The sequence below is a fragment of the Notamacropus eugenii genome, chromosome 1 (genome assembly GCF_028372415.1).
Source record: "Notamacropus eugenii isolate mMacEug1 chromosome 1, mMacEug1.pri_v2, whole genome shotgun sequence".
NCBI classification, from domain to species: Eukaryota; Metazoa; Chordata; class Mammalia; order Diprotodontia; family Macropodidae; genus Notamacropus; species Notamacropus eugenii.
The window spans coordinates 608003951-608022998 of NC_092872.1; the positions used below are offsets into that span (position 1 = coordinate 608003951).

At 39.6% G+C, this 19048-nt stretch overlaps 1 protein-coding gene across 1 annotated transcript in view; it reads left to right on the forward strand.

The window, feature by feature from the left end:
• Positions 1 to 1864: 1864 nt before the first annotated feature.
• Positions 1865 to 19048, forward strand: part of FZD3 (frizzled class receptor 3) — an 80012-nt gene continuing 62828 nt past the window's right edge. Inside the window, exon 1 of the mRNA XM_072634809.1 lies at positions 1865 to 1999. The gene's annotated coding sequence lies outside the window, so the exon portion shown is untranslated. The remainder of the gene's footprint in view (positions 2000 to 19048) is intronic.

Here is a 19048-nt window from a genome sequence, read left to right on the forward strand (position 1 = left end):
TCAAATCCAGTGTTCTTTCTACCATATAGAATCACAAAATTGGGAGGAATTTTGGACGACATCTAGGCTGTATCTAAGTAGTTAATCTCTACTACTATACCCATCTCATAGAGATGTTTATCTCTGCTTCTAAGAATCCCTGGTTTCCTTTAAAGTTCTACAATCTTTTACACCCTTTCCTGTTTCCTCTCATTGCTGGTGTCTCCCAAATTAATTTATATTCACTATGCATTCATTTTGTATTTATTTATATGTGTATATGTTGTTTCCCTGACAGAAGGTACACTCCTTAAGGGCAGAGGCTTTCTTACTATCCCCAGTACCTACTGCAGTATCCAGATCTTAGTAGGTATTTAATAAATGCTTAATGAACAATATAGTGACGGTTAGCAAACTCATCTTTTCATGAAGTGATTCATTCTATTTTTGGGATGTTTTTCTTTATATATGCCTAAATATGCTGCTCTAGAACTTCAATTGATTGCTTAGTTTCATCCTCTCTAGCAGATCCCTTTTTCATACAATAGCCCTCCAAAAAAATTTTTTTGCTGTCACACCATTGGTAGGAGTTGAGCTTGAAGTTACTATATTATAATGTTTACCTGGAAAATAAGGTCCCTGTTTTATAAAGAACTAGCCACGTGACCGTGGAGAAAACTTCACCTAATCTAAGCTTGCTTCCTCATCTGTAAAAGGAGGAGAATGAATTAGATAATCTTTGAGACTTTTCCAGATCTAAAATTCTATTAGTCCATTAACAGCTTCCAACTTGCAGAGAGCTCACTCTGATGCTCCCCGCCCAGGCTTTTAAAACCACAAATTTCCTTTTATAAGAGGGTATTATGTTGGTGGTGTAATAACAAGAATGTCACTCTGTCTCTGGTGGAACTCAATTCAATTCAACAAACATATCTGTTTCCTTGAATATGTCACTTCTCCTAACCTTTTATTGGATCCTGTTTCCCCTGTGCCATTCCCCATTCCCCTTCAAGTCAAGGTTGATATTTAAACCCAGGTCCTCTGATTCTACACCCAATGCTGGAAGTAAGGAACCCATATCTTTTTGGATCTGAGTTAGAATCGGAGCTCAGATCTGAGCTGTCACTTGGGTAAATCACTCCTCTCTGGGACTCACTCTCGTGGAATTAGACAAGCCCTAAAGTCTCTTCCAGCTGGATTGTAAACTATCTTTTACCTCTGTTTGTATCCCTTTTCCATACCTAGAAGGCACTTCATCAGTGTTCATTGAATTCAATCTAAAGCTATATTATGCTACCCTAACAGGGCCTTTGTGCAAGGGCAGCAGAAGCAGGTCTAAGGTATGATCACTGGTAAAAGGGAATAGAGGTCTCTCTCGGAATATTCATTAGTGGTGTGACTTGAGTCGTCACTTAACCCCTCGGCCTCAGTTTCCTCTTTCTAAAAAGACAGGAACGGACCAGATGGCCACCCGGTCTCTTTCAGTCCTAGATCTGTTGAACCTACAACTCCAATTTTTTAATGGGGGGGAGTTTGGGATGAGCGAGGTTCTCCTCGTCAGGAGCCCCGACAAGCGCACCAGGGATGGCTTTGGCAAAGTGATGAAAATACTAGCCTCGGGGACACAAGCTGGGCAAAGGGGACCGACGCCCGGGGCGCACCAGGGAGCTCCCAACGGGTCAGCCCAGCTCCCTCGCTCGCGGGCGGAGCGTGCGTGCCCCCCTCCCCGCCTGCGTGCGCGCCCTCGCGCCCGGCGCTCCGAGGCCCGGGAGCTCGCGCAGGCTCGGGATTGGCTGGGGTCGGGGGAGGCGGGGGGGCGAGGAGCGCGCGCCGGAGAGCGAAGGAGGGGGCCGCGCGTGCGGACGGGCGGGCCGGCGGGCGGGCGGGCCCTCCGCCGAGCCGTTTACCTGAAGGAGGAGCTGCCTCCGCCGCCTCCGCCGCCTCCGCCGCTCGGGCTCCCGGAGACAACAGCGACGAGGACGACCACGACGAGGAGGAGGAGGACCGCCGAGGGTCTGAGGTGAGCGCGGAGGGGAGGATCTCCCCAGCCCCGCTTGGTGGGAGAGGGGAGGGAGAAAGGAACGGGACCGAGAAGGTGCCGAGGCGAGCCCGGCGCGGGGCTGCGGGGACTGTGGGTTCGCCGCCCCCTCCTCCTCCTCCGGGATCGCTGGGCTCGCCGCGGTCCAAACAAAAGCGCTCCGAGCCCGGTCCGGGAGACGAGCTGGAGCTGCGGGATGGGGGCGCCGAGCGGGCTCCCTCCGGGGGGGATGCGTGCCCTCGCCCCGGAGCCCGCCCTGCCCTCCTGCTCCGGCCTTGGCGGGGGCAACCTGTGCGAGTGTCCCCGCCCTGGTCCTTCCCGAAGGGAGAGAGGGCTCCGGGCCATCCCCCCTCTCCACCTGCGGGGCGGGGAGGGGGAGGACGAAGGCGACGAGGACAATAACCTGAGCGCCCCGGCTGGCTCCCGAGCCAGGAGAAACGTTCTCGGCTTCGCCTCCTGGAGTATTTGGACCCGGCTGGGTGAAATATCCCCAAGCCTCAGTTGCCCCCCTCCTTGAATCGGTCGTCTCTTTCTGGGGCGGGTGAGTTGTTGTTGTTTGTGGCCAAGAACTTAGCGGGTAGCGCCGGAATAAAAGGTTGCGGTTAATAAATGGCCAGTGGAATAATGGCCAAGCATCCCTAGTGGGCTGTGGAAGACACTGGCTCCTTTTGGAAAACTCCGGATTCCCCCTCCAGACTTCTGTTCTTTTTAGGCCTCCGAGAGAGAGAGAGAGAGAGAGAGAGAGAGAGAGAGAGAGAGAGAGAGAGAGAGAGAGAGAGAGAGAGAGTGTCTGTGTCTGTGTCTGTGTGTTGTACTCGGATGAGGAAGAGCGTTAAGCCGAGAGGAACACCCTTTGTGGCCATCAGTAAACACTTGGTGTATACGGTGCACCTAAACATAGCAGATCTTTGAAGTTCGAAAATCGCCTCCCCCAAAAGGGGAGTCCGGGTTGGTGGAGTGTAAATTTCGAATTCCAGTTACTCAAAGTGAGACAGGTGCATCAGATGGAACAACAATGTGAGGGAGCTCAACATGAATACTCTGTAGAGAGTCATGTAAAATCTGATTTTATAGACTCGAGTTTTGATGGAATCTCAGGTGTGTATTTATAGGGCTTATTAGATTCCTTAGCAAAGCTAGACTGATTGGGAAACAGACATGACTTTAGGTATGTTACACCCCTCTTCTTCCCCTCTTTCACTGATGGGATGGTAACTATAGGCTGAAAAGTTAAGTAGGGGGAGGGGAAGCCCTTAGTTCTACCATTAAATAGTAATTACCCATCATTTCCTAATCATCCTTCCAGACTTTAAACGTAACGATTTTCACCTAACCCACTCTCTACTCTCAGACCAAAAAGTAAAAATATGTAGAGTCTGGGGAAAATACTGGGAATGTCAGAGTAAAAGTCACTTAACCCTACCCCAAACCACTTGAAAGAAAGGACTTTGTAGCTGATCTCTTCTTTAGCCTGTATCTAATAAATGGATACATTTTTTAAAAAGTGCTTTGCATCTACTTGAAGGGACCTGTTATAATTAATTCCTCCCTTAACTTTCTTCAAACCCCTTAAAATCTGCAGTTCAAACACCTCTTCAGATCTTACATGGGATCTAGATGGGTTTCTGTACTCATCAGCTGGGCACTCCCTCCTAAGATGCAAATTACTATGTCTCCTTTCCTGCCCATAGAAACAATTTGGTGTCCCATCAGTCACTTAGCATTTATTAAGTACTTACTATATGCTAGGCACTGTGCTGAGAAGGTGTGGGAATACCAAAGAAAGGCAAAACCAGGCAAAAACTTATGTTCAAGGAGTTCACAGTTTAATGGGGGAAGACAATATGCAAACAAGATAGAGGATAAATTGAAGAGGCAAGGCACTACCATTCAGGGGAATGGTTAAAGGCTTCTTGTAGAAGGTGGGACTTTAGCTGAGACTTGAGGGAAGCCAGGAAAACCAGGAGGCAGAGATGAGGAGGGAAGGAGTTTCATCAATTAAAGGAGTGAAGACTCTCCCAATTTTTACTTGACTTTGCCCTAAAATAAAACACCCTACAGACTTACAAAGTCCTACTGAATGTATAAGATTTATTTGAAATGCAACTGTCATTGTGAGCCTTGCTCATGGTTCACTTATTTGTTACGTGCAAGTCGCAGCTAAACCCAAAGTTATTTAAGACATTGTCCCAGCCCTCCATAGAACCTAACTGGAGGAATTCAACACATACATAAACGTAATACTATGCAATGACTGTAGAGCAGAATTGAATATGAGCGTAATTAAGACAAGTGTTATTTGAGGTTAGAAGAAGATGGATGTTATGGTTCCATCAATTTAACTTGTTTTATTTTCAGCAGAATTGTTACTTCTTTGTTAACTTATGCTGATGGGGAGTTAGTCAGAGGTTATAATTTTTGTAGGGAGGGAGAGGAGGAATTTGCATGTAATGTTAAGTATAATAGCATTCATTTTTGCTTTTAAAAATTGAGGTACCAAATTGAGTTTTACATTGCTGCATTATATTATTGTTTGCTTTGGAGGTGTGTTACTTTACAAATCATAGACTATCTTCTTGTCTCTAGGTTCTAAATTCAGTTAGTTCAAACACAGTTTTATTATATCCACCATCTGCAAGGTACTGTACTAGATGATGAGGAAACAAAGACAACCTGATCATCTCAGCCTTAAAGGAGGGATACAACAAATAAGTAAACAAGTAAATACTAAATATATACAAAATAATTTTAAGGAGAATGCTAAAGGGAGATCAGGAAAGATCTTCTTTAGCAGAAAGTACCCAAGATATGTTTTGAAAGAAGCAAGTCTGTAAGGTCAAGAGAGGAAGAAATTCATTTTAGATATAAGGGATCACTTATGGAAAGGCACAGATGTGAGAGATGGAATATCATGTTAAAGGGAGTGTGATACTGAGTCATTTTGACTGGATATAAGAATGTGGGAAGAGAAGGAATATGAATTTTGTTTCAAAGGAAGACAGGTGCCACATTTTAAAGGGCTTTGAGTGCCAAGCTAAGAAGTTTGGATTTTATCTTAGAGATAATAGGGAGCTGCTGAAGATTTTTGAGTAGGGCACTAACATGATTAGATGTTTAATTATAGGAATAGCAATTTGTCAGTGGTGTAGAGGATAGATCAGAAAAGGAGGAGACTGAAAGAAGGAAATTAGGAAGCTGTTACAGTAGTCCTGGGGAGAGTTGGTGAGGGTCAGAATTAATGTGGAGGCTATGTGAATGGAGATAAGAGCACAAATATGACAGATGTTGTAGAGGTAAAAATACAAAAAAACTTGGCAAGTGATTGAATAAAGGAAGTGAGGAAGTGGAGATAATCAAGGATGACTCCCAAGCTACAAACTTTGGTAACTAGAAGTATGTCCTCAACAGATATAAAGATATTAGAAGGGAAGATGGGCAACAAGTACTGAATTTTGTTTCAGACATACTGAATTTTAGAAGTCCACAGGGCATTCAGGTTGAGATATCAAGCAAACATTGGCCAGCAGGCCTTGATTTCTAGAGAAAAATTAGCTGGATATATAAATGTGGGAGTCTGATGATAATTGCATCTGATGAAGTGAGGTGAGATACAATGATGCACAATCTGATGCAGTGCTGATGAGATGACTAAGAATGTTGGGGGAAAGAAGAGAGGAGTGCTCAGGACACAACAAAAAAAATGCAATCCTTCAGTTTAATCTATACTATATTTGTACTGCCCCTCACACATACTACATTCCAACTAAAGTGCCCTACTTGCTGTTTTTCAAGCTTAGATCTTCTTTCTCCTAGCAAGGCAAAAATCAGGTGCAACCTACTCTGGGAAGCTTTTCTTGATCCAGTTAACTTGTCAGATTAAGTTGTCAATTTCTTCAAAATTTCTTCCACTTACTGTATATATTGTATTTCGCCTTCCCCTTCCCCCTTTTCCTATCCTCTTCAACTCCCCTTTTACTTCAAACTTCAACACACACACACACACACACACACACACACACACAGACACGCACACACACACGCTAGAATGTAAGTGCTTTAAGGATAGGGATCATTTTTCATTTTGTTTTTGTATCCTCAGAATCTAGCAAATTGCTTTGTCCATAGAAGGCATTGAATTAATGTTTGTTGAATAAATAGATTGTTCCCCTCCCTCTTTTTTTAAACATACAGTTTAGGAATGACTTATAGTTACAAATGGATGCTTTATAAATTCTGACCAAGCCAAAGTCCCATTGCTGTCAGAGATTTTTTCTAATTCTGAAATAGTAGAATTTAAATAGTTGAATAGTTGGAGATGCAGAGAGAGAAGTGTGTTGCACATTCCATTTATAAATGGCATGATAGCTGTGCAACTCTTATTGAAAATTTCGTTTCCCCAATGTTTTATTAAACACTAACCTATTGTATTTAGTTTTGATTCTAATTCTGGTTTTGCATTCTGTCCCATTACTCTATTTTGCTAGTAACTAGTAGTTTTGATAATTCTTGTTTTATAGCATCTTTTCTGTCCTGGAAAGACAAGTTCACTGTTACCAATTTTTAAAATGGTTTTCTTTAATATTCTTACCTCTGTGTTCTATATCAATTTTGTTATTTATTCTATGTCAAATCTACAGATTAATTTGGAAGGTATTGAGTTTTTGCTCTGTTGGCTAGACCTAGACCTAGAGGTAGTGGTCATGAGCCTCCATTTATTTATTTCTGTCAAAATTGTTAGAGCTGTCTTTATATAAATCATGCTTGTGTCTCTTAAGTATTAGTTACATGTTAGTGTTATAAATTACATTTCTCTCTTTTCCAGTTTCTCCATGTTTTTCTTCAGTGATATAAAAATGCAGATAATTTTTATGGCTTTCTCTGGTATTCTACCATCTCTCCAGTCATCTATTACCTCAATTTTTGATTGATTTTCTTAGATTTTTTTCCTACATGTGCAGTCATGTTATCCAGTATTTAATCTATTAATTGCCAATGTTTTCCTTCCATTTTAATTTTTCTTTAATTCAGCCTGTTAATTACAACTGTATTTCAGGTCAACAACTATTGTTAAGTGTCTACTATGTGCCAGGCACTGTGCTAAGTTCTGGCAATGCAAAGAAAGGCAAAAACAGACTTTGCTTAGAAGGATCTCACAGTCTAAAAGGGGAGACAATGTGTGTACAAACAAGATACAGACAGGATAAACTGAGATAATCTCAAAAGGAAGTCACTAGAATTAAGAGATATTGGGGAAAACTTCTTGCAGAAGGTTGGATTTTAGCTGAGACTTGAAGAAGTCAAGGAAAGGTAAGAAGCAAGGTGATGAGGGAGAATTCCAGGCATAGGGAGACAACCAATGAAAATGTACTAATTAGGGAGGTGAATTGTCTTGGTCTTAAAATAGCAAAGAGGCCAGTAGCTTTGGACTCTAGAGTACGTGCAAGGGAGTAAAGTGTAAGAAGGGGTCGAGTTATAAAAGACTTTAAAAGCCTAATGCAAGATTTTGTGTTTGATCCCTGAACCAATAAGGAGCCACTGGAGTTTATTGAAGGAGAGAAAAGGGCAGTGTAACATGATCAGACATACACTTTATGAAGTTCAGTTTGACAGTGGAGAGGAGGATGGTATGGATTGTGGAGAGACTTAAGGCAAAGAGAAAAACCAGAAAGGTTTTCAATAGTTGAAGAGTGAGGTGATGAAGATGTGTACATAAGATCTTGAGACGATAGTAGAATTGACTGGCCTTGACAACTGAACATGAGAAGGAATCAGTTGGGGAGCTGAAGATGACACCTCATTACAAGCCTGGGCAATGAGGGTAATAGTGGTGGCCTTGACAATAATAGGAAAGTTAGGAAGAGGGTGGATTTGTGGGGAAAGAATAAATAAGTTCATTTGGAGTCATGTTGTATATGTTGTTGTTGCATTTAAGATGTCTTCTGGACATCCAGTTTGAGGTGGAAATTTGGAAATGCAAGTCTGGAGATCCAAAAAAAGGTTATATCTGGATAATTGAAAATCATCATCAGCATAGAGGTGATAATTGAAACCAGGGGAGCAGATGAGATCACCAAGTGAAACAGTATAGATGGAGAAGAAAAGAAGGTCCTAGACAGAGCCTTGGGGCACACTCACTCGCTGTTCGTGTATGTGACCTCGATGAAGATCCAGCAAAGGAGCTGAGAAAGAGCAGTCAAAAAGACAGAAAGAAAACAGGGAGAGAGGAGTATCATAAAACCTTTGAGAGAAGTATCAAGAAAAGAAGGTGATTGACAGTACCAAAGGCTGCAGAAAGGTCAAGAGGAAGAAGATTGAAAGCAAGCTATTAAATATAGCAATTAGGAAAACATTTGTGACTTTGGAGAAAGCAGTTTTAGATGAATGATGAGGATGGAACTCAGACTGGAAAGAGTTAGGGAAAGAGTGAGAGTAAAGGAAGTGGAGGTCTTGAGCATTTTAGCTACAAAAGGGAAGAGAAATATAAAGTGGTAGCCATGAAAGATAGATGGATCAAGTGAGAGTTTTTTAAGATGGCAAAGGTATAGGTATGTTTTGTACACAACAGGAAAACAACTAGTAGACAGGGAGAGATTGAAGATTCAGGAGGAAGTAGGGATGATAGAGGGGGCCATTTGCTGGAGAAGAGGAGATGGAATGGAACCACTTGTGCATTTTTTTTTTCCAAATTAATTGCCAATACTTTAACTGAACTGTCAATCCTAATACAGCTCTGATTACTCCTTGTTATAAGTTAACCTTTTAATTTTTCCTTTTTTTATCAGTTAATTTACTTATTTTTAGTTTTTTCAATATTCATTTCCACAAGATTTCGAGTTCTAAGTTTTCTCCCATCTCTCCTTTCCCCCACCCCATCCCCACGGTGAAATGGCATGGATTCTGATTACCCCTTCCCCCAGTCTGCCCTCTCTTTTATCTTCCCCTCCTCTTATCCCCTTCTCCTTTATCTTCTTGAAGGGCAAGATAGATTTCTGTACTCCATTGCCCGTATATCTTATTTCCCAGTTGCATGTAGAAAGAAATTTTTAACATTTGTTTTTAAAACTTTGAGTTCCAAATTGTCTCCTGTCCTCCCTCCTCTCCCACCCTCATTGAGAAGGCAAATAATTCAATATTGGTTACATATGTGTAGTTATGCGAAACCCTTCCGTAATAGTCATGCTGTGAAAGACTATTTTTTCCTCCATCTTATCCCACCCCCCACTTATTCTGTTTTGTCCTTTGACCCTGTCCCTTTTCAAAAGTTTTTGCTTCTGACTACTCTCCTCCCCCAATCTGTGCTGCTTTCTGCAATTCCCCTACCTTATCCCCTTCCTCCCCTACTTTCCTGTAGGGTAAGATACCCAACTGAGTGTGTGTGTTATTCCCTCCATAAGCCAGATTCAATGAGAGTAAGGTTCACTCATTTCTTCTCACACTCCCCGCCTTCTCCTCCATTGTGAAACCTTTTTCTTGCCTCTTTTATGTGAGATAATTAACCCCATTCTATCTCTCCCTTTCTCCTTCTCCTACTATATTCCTCTCACCCCTTAATTTTATTTTTTTAGATATCATCCCTTTATATTCAGTTCACTCTAAGCCCTCTATCTATCTGTCTGTCTATCTATCTATCTATTTCCTCCAACTACCTTAGTGCTGAGAAAGGTCTTATGAGTTACAAATATCGTTTCCAGGTAGAAATGTAAACAGTTCAACTTTAATAAATCCCTTATGATTTCCTTTTCCTATTTACCTTTTCATGCTTTTCTTGATTCTTGTATTTGAAAGTAAAATTTTCTGTTCAGCTCTGATCTTTTCATCAAGAATGCTTGAAAGTCCTGTTTCATTGAATGTCCATTTTTTTCCCCAAAGGTTTATCCTCAGTTTTGCTGAGTATATGATTCTTGGTTTTAATCCTAGCTTCTCTGATCTCTGGAATATCATATTTCAAGCCCTCTGATACCTTAATGTAGAAGCTGCTAGATCTTGTGTTATCCTGATTGTATTTCTACAATACTTGAGTTGTTTCTTTCTGGCTGCTTGCAATAGTTTCTCCTTGACCTGAGAATGAACTCTGGAATTTGACTACAGTATTCCTAGGAGTTTTCCTTTTAGGATCTTTTTTCTAGAAGTGATTGGAGGATTCTTTTAATTTCTCTTTTACCCTCTGGTTCTAGAATATCAGGAAAGTTTTTCCTGGTAATTTCTTGAAAGATGATATCTAGGCTCTTTTTTTGATCATGGCTTTCAGGTAGTCCAATAATTTTTGAAAAATTATCTCTCCTGGATCAATTTTCCAGGACTAATTCTAGTTAAAGATCGTGTCATCCCCCCCCCCCCCCCCCCCCATTAATAGGCCTCAGGTAGAGCCTGTTAAGGGAAGCTTGATTAGAGGAGGCTTGTTTTATAGGGAGGCCCACACCTTTTGTTAATTTATGAGGCACTGGGTCATGACAGTCATGATGCCCTCCATCTCTGAAAAGTGTATGTAATGTAGGTATATACATACATATATATACACATATACATATATATACACATATATATACACACATATATGTGTGTATATATGTACATATATGTATATATATGTATATATACATATATACATACATATATATACATATATATGTACATATATATACACATATATATACACACACACACATACACACACTCTGAGGTGAAGTTTTACTTTGGGGCTTACTCTCTGGAAGAAGGTTTGTGTGCTAGATGAGAAATGTTGGTGCTTCTTTTTCTGGTAACTATGCATGTATGTAATGGTCAGATAGTTGGATCTGTTAATCTGTTATGTATGTATTGCTTGTGGTCAGACAATTAGAAGCCCTGTCTGTTGGTCTTTATTTCTCTGTTTGTATTTTCTCTGTTGATGAATGTAATTAAAGAAGATTGTTGACCCCTTTTTAGTTGCTTTCCTTAGAAAAGCAGATCTAAGAATCTATCAGCAGGTCATCCTGGATGTGTGTCAGGGTGCTTGTTGCTATACTAGGTCAGTGGTTTTTACAGTGAAAAATTTCACATTGTCTTCTATTTTTTCATTCTTTTTGGTTCTGTTTTATTATTTCTTGATTTTTCATAAAGTCATTAGCTTCCATTTGCTCCATTCTAATTTTGAAGGAATTATTTTCTTCAATGAGTTTTTGGATATCCTTTTCCATTTGGTCAATTCTGCTTTTCAAGGCATTCTTCTCCTCATTGGCTTTTTGGACTTCTTTTGCCATTTGGGTTACTGTATTTTTCAAGGTGTTATTTTCTTCAGTATTTTTTTGGTTAGAGTAATTTTTGCAGGTATTTGGAGGCCTTTGGGGGAGAGCTCAAGCCAAGTCCCTGCTTTTACTCTGCCATCTTGACTTCACCCCTCCCCAATTTAACCTTTTATGTCCTATGACAAATAGCAATGTTGAAGGTGGATAACCCTTTTCTATTTTTCACATGTTTTTAGTGTAAATGCCTCTAATGTTTTCCCATTGTATGTAATATTAGATCTTGATTTCAAGTAGATATTTCCCTAATTTGTTTTCACTAACACTCTTCCTTCCCTATATCTTCTTTAAAAAATTTCTTCTTACCTTTAGTTCTTTATACAGAGATACCTCTAAGCTCAAATATTTCCTCTCCCATTAGACCTTCCCCATATAATTATGTATCATTAATCCTCTAAACCTAAGATTTAACTTTGCATTTAATCTGTAGTTTTCTTTTATGTGTTTCCTTCATTTTGCTTTCTTTGCCTTTCAGCATGTAGGGCACATCTTCACATATTTCTAGATCCCTCATAGTCATTAATTTTTATGGTTTAATCATATTCTATTACATTCAAGTATTCTTGTTTGTTCATCTACTACTTTGTTCCAGTTTGTTGTTGTTGTTTTTAACTACTACAAAAATTCTGCTGCTAATGCCTTGAATCCATGTGGGTTAAGAGAAATAGAGGAAGGCCTTAAGCATTTAGGGTTGACTTTCCTGTGGAAGAAAAACAGAGTGGGCATAGATAACAGAACCACAGAATTAGAGGCTGTATATGGATTACAATTTGCTCCAGGAGAAGGAAGAATTCACACAATTGATCTCATCAAAGTATAGGACCTTTCTTTCATCTATTGACCTCCTTGTGATATATGTCCAGTAGTTCTTCCAACCCCTTTAATTTGGAATTTTCTTTCTCAGGTCCCTTAAGTACATATATGACCCTACTTTATCTCTGTCCCTCTGAAAGTAGTAACAGTTAGAACTATTTAAAAATGTTAAAAAAAAAAGTTTCTGATCACTGGATATTTTCCTCCAGAGGCTAAATGACAGTTTGTCAAGATTTTACAGAGAAGAGATAAAGTGATTCATTCTAGGTTCTACTGTTGGTAAGTGAATGTGATTTTAAACCCTTTAGGCTGACAACTTCCTTGAATGTGGATCAATAAGTAAACATTTATTAAATGTTTATTATGTGCCAGGAACTATACTAAGTACTGAGAATACAAAGAATGGCAAAAGACAGTCCTTGCCCTTGAGAAGCTCACAATTCAATGGGGGAGACAATATGTAAACTATGTACAAAAAAGTTATGTATAGGATAACTAGGAAATTAGCAGCAGGAAGGCACTAGAATTAAGAGGGGTTGGCAGAGACTTCCTGTAGAAGGTGAAATTTTAGCCGAGACTTGAAGGAAGCCTAGATGGTGGAGATGAGGGAGAACATTCTGTACATGAAGAAACAGCCAGTGAAAATGTCAGAAGTTAGAAATAGAGTGCCTTGTTCATAGGAATAGCAAGAGGCTACAGGCTCTGGATCCAGTAGTACATGGGGGTATGGAGTATATGAAGGCTGGAAAATTAGGAGGAGGAGAATAGATTATATATGATTTTAGAAGTCAAATAGAGGATTTTAAATTTGATCCTGGAGGTGATAGGGAGCAACTGGAGTTTATTGAGGAGTAGGAAAATAGTTGGACCAGTGCTTTAGGAATATTACTTTAACAGTTGAGTGGAAGTTGGACTGGAGTGGTGAAAAAGCTATGGTAAGATGACTAACCAGTACACTATTACAATAGTCTAGGCTTGGAGAAATAAGGACCTGTACCAGGATAGTGGTAGTATCAGAAAAGAGAAAGGAACATGTGCAAGACAGATTACAGAGGCAAAATTGACTGGCTTTAGCAACAGATTGGAGATGGAGGATGAGAGAGAATGAGGAGTTGAAGATGGCATCAAGATTCCTGATGACTGAATGACTGGAAAAATGGTGCTGCCTTCGACAGTAACAAGAAAATTTGGAAGAGATGGATTGGGGGGGCAGTGTTTAGGGGAAAAGATAATGGGTTTGATTTTGAACTTGATGAGTTTAAGATGTCTACAGGACATCAGGAGAGAGGATGATTTAAGAATCAAAAATATGTTTGCTTTGAAACCATTTCATTTCGTTGAAATCATGGAAGCTGATGAATCACAAAGTGAAATAGTATAGAAGGAGAAGAAATCCCTGTGGACCGCTAATGCTTAGCCAATGTGACCTGGGTGTCAAATAGGTAGGGATGAGACCCAGGAGAGAGTACTATGTGGAGAAACTTAAAGAGAAGAGAGTTTCAAGGAGAAGGGGGTGATCAGCAGTGTCAGGCTGTAGAGAAGTGAAGAAGGATGAGAATTGAGAAAAGGCCTTTAAATTTGTCAATTGAGAGATCATCGGGAACTTTGGAGAGAGCAGTTTCAGTTGTATAGTTAAGAGTGGAAGCCAAATTGCAGAGAGCTAAGAAGAAAGTGAGAAGAGAGGAAGTGGAGACACCTATCATAGATGACCTTTTCTGAGGAAGTCCATCCCCAGTATTTCAAGTATTTTTAAGTAAAAGAGTAAAAAAATCTATCTTCTCCCCATTTGTAGCTACACAACTGTTTTTCTGCTACCTTGTAGGGGAAAAGAACTAAAGCTTCTAGAGCCTTTGGGAAGGTTTTAGAAATAAGAATAGTGCAGCAGTCAAATCAGCGTGGAATGTCACACCTATTCAGATAACCTCCAGGGAATTTTTTAATGTTGTCTCCCTTAGAAAACAAAAGCTCCCTCCCCACCTTTTTCTAGCTCCTTGCCAAAAAATATACAAAGAAGCAAAAATCTAAGGTTCCTGACCTCAGAGAGTTTACTGTTTAGTTGGCAAGATTAAGATCTAAACACTGGAAAAAACTCACAGAATGCCAATCCCTAAAAAAAAAAGATATATTTCTTGGAAGACTCCTCCTTGGATACTTATCCAAGAATGTTTGCCTGAGAAGCAAAGATCTTATTCATTTTCCATTATTTTCTGCTTTTTAAAACAAAACAGAAAACTAGCATGGCATAATGGAATAACTGTTGAATTTGAAGGCAGAAGAGTTGGGTTCAAAGCCCAGCTCTGCCACAAATTTATCATCTGACCTTTGGAAATCACTTAATCTCTCTTGGCCTCATTTTCCCTATCTGTAAAATATGAGGCATTGTGATACAGAATGCTGGCTTTTGAGTTAGAGTACGTGGCTTCAAGTCCCAGTTTTGTTATTTAATGTGTGACTTTGGACATGTTACTTAATTTCTCTGGGTCTCAGTTTCCTCAACTGTAAAATGAAGGAGTTAGAGCAGAACTTCTAAGATCCCTCCCTTTGATTTCATGAATCTTAGAAATATAGATTTATTCTAGGGTCTAATAAGAGAATTAGCAAAGGTTGATTATTCCCTTTTTCAGATACATTTTTCACTTTACAAAAGAATTCATCATAGGAACTCCTTATGTACTGTTGTATTTAAACAATATCATTTGATCTTTAAAAAATTTTTATATGCTAATGTAGAATTATGTGTTGATTGTATAAAATGAAGTATACCACATTCTTATTCACATTTGAATGAAGAATTAAAGTTCTTTGTCTTTTATCCCTGTTGCTGTTATTTTGCTGGTATTATTTTATTTTATCTGCTTTATTATAGAATAAAACATACCTGACAGTATTGACTGACAAGCGACTATTTTTTTTCTTGTAACTGAATAGATTTTATAGATATTATGTCATTCTGTTGCAGGTAACCAATATTTAAAGAAAGTGGACAGCTACCTTATTTGGATATGAGAAAAGGGGAGTAGTTAGAAGTAAAACTAGGAAGAAATGGATGGAGTCAGTTAAATTCAACAGGCATTTATTAAGTGTCTGCTGTATGCCTGATACCCTATTAGGTATGATGGATGCCAAGACAAAAAAAAATCCCTGTTCTCACAGAGCTTACTTTATATTGGGGAAATAAACAGAATTGTAAGTGGGTAACATTACATTTTCAAAAATCCCATCTGGTTTTACTTTCTTCCTGGAATATTATATAGCATTTTTTTCTTTGATACATGGACTGTTTATAACATTTAGTTTCTCGAGAGGTAGGCTACCTTAATGGAAGTTTTTATTATGTTAAGTGTGTATTCAGTAGTATTGTTTCTAATTTTATTGATATAGTTTGGTGAAGCCCAACATATTCTTTCCAGTAAGTTACCTAAATATTTCCCCCAATAAAGCTCCCCCCACATTCCAGATCAATTGATCAAAACCATTTCAGAGTGATTATGATTGATAATAGATATCACTTTCCACTTTGTAGTTTATTGATTCTCAACCATTATAACTTAATACCAATAGTGTTTGATATATTTGATCTATGTTGTTGATAATGTTTTAAAAGTTATGAATGGATTAAGCTGTGTGAGCAAGGAACTACCATACATACGTGAACAGTTTAATGTTATCAAAACCTAGGTTTATTTTGTGCATTTAATGATACACATAGTTATTGTGATGTATGGTAATTAGGCATAAATGATGTTGTTCATATAGATGGATATTTAATGTTACTTTTCCTGTAGCCAAAAGAACATTTGGAGTAACCTGGGCATCATAGAAGAGTATAGCAGAAGCTGCCCTTTTAGATGTTTAATTCAGGGAGATACAGGTAATTGATCCTCTCTACTTATCCAGAAGGGGGTGCTAAAGTTCAGGTGTACAGGCACCTGAACACCACAGACTCTTTCCCATTCCTTTCCCCCAAATTACTCTTAAACCCCTTCCCTTATAGGAGGGAGGAGTCTGCTGCTTTTTGTCTGGAAACAGAGGTCTCAGCTCCTCAGCTTAACCTTTGGCAGGTAACAGGGAGGGAGGATGCTGCTTTTCTTAACCCAAACTAGTACAGGAGATTTCTGTGTCTGACTGGCTTTCCATGTTAGAGGTGACTGCACCTGTCAGCCAAGGGCTTCTGGCAGATAGCCATGAGTGTCAGAGAAACAACAAAGGCCTGGCAATCTGAGTCCCTTTGGAGCTAAGCAGGAAATACAAGGGGGTGTTTTCTGTCTTGGTTTTGGGTTAGTTTGGAGAGAATTTTCCCTAGCATCACATTTTCACATTGTTTTAAACTAAATTTTAAAGCATAAAACCTTTCACCTAGATGCCAGAGGTATAAGCAATCCTTAGCTTATGAATTAATTTTTAAACATAGTTCTATAAATTGATTATTTCAGCATTAGAACAATTTTCCCATAGACTAATATTGTAAGTGATAGTTAGATTCATAGGCTAGTACACAAAAGCCTATAATTCATGCACTTGAAATACATTACCAATTGATTAACTGCTGTTTGGCTTTGGGCAAGTCACTTAAGAGTCCCATCTTATTTTCTTTAAGTTCTCTCTAAAATTCTTTGATTTTGTTCATAGAATCAGTTGCTCGGTTGAGGGAACCAAGCTCCTTTTAGCATGGAAAAGAGGAGATTCAGAAAGGATATGAGAGTTGTCTTCAAGTATTTGATATGCTGTCATATGGTAGAAAGATTATATTTCTTCTCTTTGGCTCCAGAGGATGAAACTATGGGCCATGAGTGAAAGTTACAGAGAGGCCAGTTTAAACTTGTCAGGAAAAGCTTCCTAATGATTGGAGCTAAAGTGGAATAGACTACCTTAAAAAGGTGATAAATTTCTCCTCCTTAGAGGTTTTAAGGAAGAGATTATATGACATTTGTCAGGCATGTTATAGTGGAGATTCCTTTATATAGATTAAACTGCATGACCACTAGTATTCCTTTAAACCCTCGGATTCTGTGATTCCGTCATAATAATATTTTTTTCAATGACTACCTTACCATTAGGATTTGAGGGGAAAATGCATTCCAAGTTTCAGATCGTAATATCATATTATTTAGAGCTGAACATCTAATTCTTCCTCCTCCAGTTAACACAGCTAGTTTCTTTTAGATAAAGAAACTGAGAGCCTTAGGCTGTTCAGGTGAGAAGTAGAACTGGAACTTAAAGTAGGCCCTCTTGGCTTCAAAGGTAGTGTTCTGTAGTCGGGACTGCTTACCACAATTCTATCTTTGGCAAAAGAAGCTCCTCTGTCAGGGGCAAGGGCAGAATAAGTGGGGATATTATTGCTGGACACAGTATATACTGTGAAATATTGTATGTGTATATTTATACATTAACATATGTACATGTTGTATGAAAGTACTTTCTAGGTTAATAGCTAACTTGTTTTATACTGGGAAACAAAGGGCAGAACTAACACTGGTGATCCAGGTTTTGTGTCAGATGTTGGCATCTTGGGAATATAATTCCTGAAGGGGAAAAGTTGTAATTTCTTCTACCAGGGCATGTTTCCCACCTTCCACCAGACCTAATGGTCCACTCCTTCACCCCTGCCTATGGCTACTATTCCCTTAAGATCCTATGGCTGTGTTATCCCTCTCCTGAGGCACCTTCCCACAAAGGTGAGGCAGATGGCATTTTTCTTTACCCCCTCCTCCATGTGCCAGACTGGAAAAACAATCATCTGAGGGGGGATCAATAGTGAATGCATTGGCAGAATACTGCTGCCCCTATTTCCTTATAGTTTAGACCAGGGTGGGGAACCTGTGGCTTCAAGGCCACATGTGGCCATGGGTCCTCAAGTGTGGCCCTTTGACTGAATCTAAACTTCACAGAGCAAATCCTCTTAATAAAAGGATTTATTCTATAAAACTTGGACTCAGTCAAAAGGCCACACTCAAAGACCTAGAAGGTCACGTATGGACTCAAGACCACAGATTTCCTACCCCTGATTTAGACTGTGAATTCAGCCTTTGCTGTTTCCTAGGTACTATAATTTTCTTTTCTCCATTTTCCCTGCACCCCTGGAGAATTCTCCTCTGTCGTGGTGAAGTAAAAAATGATTACTGGATTTAGGGTTGGAGGACCTGAGTTCAATTCAGAGCTCCTATACTTAATACCTTTTTCTCTGGGGCTCACTTTCCTCATCTGTAAAAGAGGGATTGTGATTAGGTGATCTCCAAAGTCTCTTCAAGTTCTAGGTCTATGATCCCATATCCCTTCCTCTCAAATTCCTTTCATCTTCCTGTGGCCACTGAAAACTAGCTTTTTTCTGAAGACACCTAATATTTGGCACCTTCTCCAAGCCCAGTGTTCCTTCTTTCACACTTCTCTTGAAACATAAGGTCAAGAGGAAGGAGTTGGTATATTCTGTGCTCCCCACTGCCATACTTCAGACCTTTCTCCTACCACCATCACTTGGCAACTGCACCTTTTAAAATTCCATCTACTCTGTCTAGATCATTGCTGTCCTTTATGGGTCTTCAGATCTCTCTCCCTCTTTCCCATTAAATTCAATATTTAGCTCAGTGCACAGTGCATTATACATAGTAAGCACTTAATAAATGCTTGCTGTTCTTTCTACCCCAACACCTGCCCTACTTAGAATACCCTGTACTCTTAGTTCCTCAGCCTCCTCAGCACCCATTTCCTTAGTTTCTCCCCTTTCCAGTCCTGCTCTCTGCTTCATCTAAGTTGATCTCAGATGCTGAAATTTCTAGTTATAGTTCTAGTTGCTCCATGATGGACAGGGACCCTAGATTGGGAGTCCTTCCCTATTTGTATATATAGAGTATTGGTAAATTGAATAAAGGATCTTTCATTTCAAACACATGAAATCATAAACTGCTTAATATATGGTTCTGGCTTTTGTAATATAACCATC